Source organism: Schistocerca americana, chromosome 2 (genome assembly GCF_021461395.2).
Source record: "Schistocerca americana isolate TAMUIC-IGC-003095 chromosome 2, iqSchAmer2.1, whole genome shotgun sequence".
Taxonomy (NCBI): Eukaryota; Metazoa; Arthropoda; class Insecta; order Orthoptera; family Acrididae; genus Schistocerca; species Schistocerca americana.
Genome location: NC_060120.1, coordinates 943,389,529 through 943,390,154, shown reverse-complemented (window position 1 = coordinate 943,390,154; position 626 = coordinate 943,389,529).

Genomic DNA, 626 nt, shown 5'->3' with positions numbered 1-626 from the left:
TATAAACAGTGGATATACGTTGGCCCATTTTTCTTGTTTTGTTGGTGATAAATTGAGAAAGTGTATGTATCGAAAAAAAAATCTTAAGCTTGAGAGAAGGTTAAACTTCAGGCAGTGTCTGAATATCTGACGTCTGCACATGCGAGTATCTCCCTATCGGTCCTTCACTTTGTGGTAGGTGACTTTACTTCAAGTACAGCTGGATTCAGCTGCCTGCACACAGCTTGCTGTTTCAAAATATACATATTGGTTCAAATGGCTCTGCGCGCTATGGGACTTAACATCTAAGGTCATCAGTCCCCTAGAACGTAGAATCACTTAAACCTAACTATCCCAAGGACATCACACACATCCATGCCCGAGGCAGGATTCGAACCTGAGACCGTAGCGGTCGTGCGGTTCCAGACTGTAGCGCGTAGAACCGCTCGGCCACTCCAGCCGGCTATACATATTGCATCTGTAAATTTGTATATGTTTCCAAGGAATGACTTTATCATTATTTTAATTTCTGTGCATAGATGAAACAAAACATTAACAGTAATTTTTCTCGAGTGCGTTAAGGGATCGATAGTGGCGTAACTGTGTAATTTTCACAGTTTTAACAGTTACTGGCAGTAGGCTCCTTA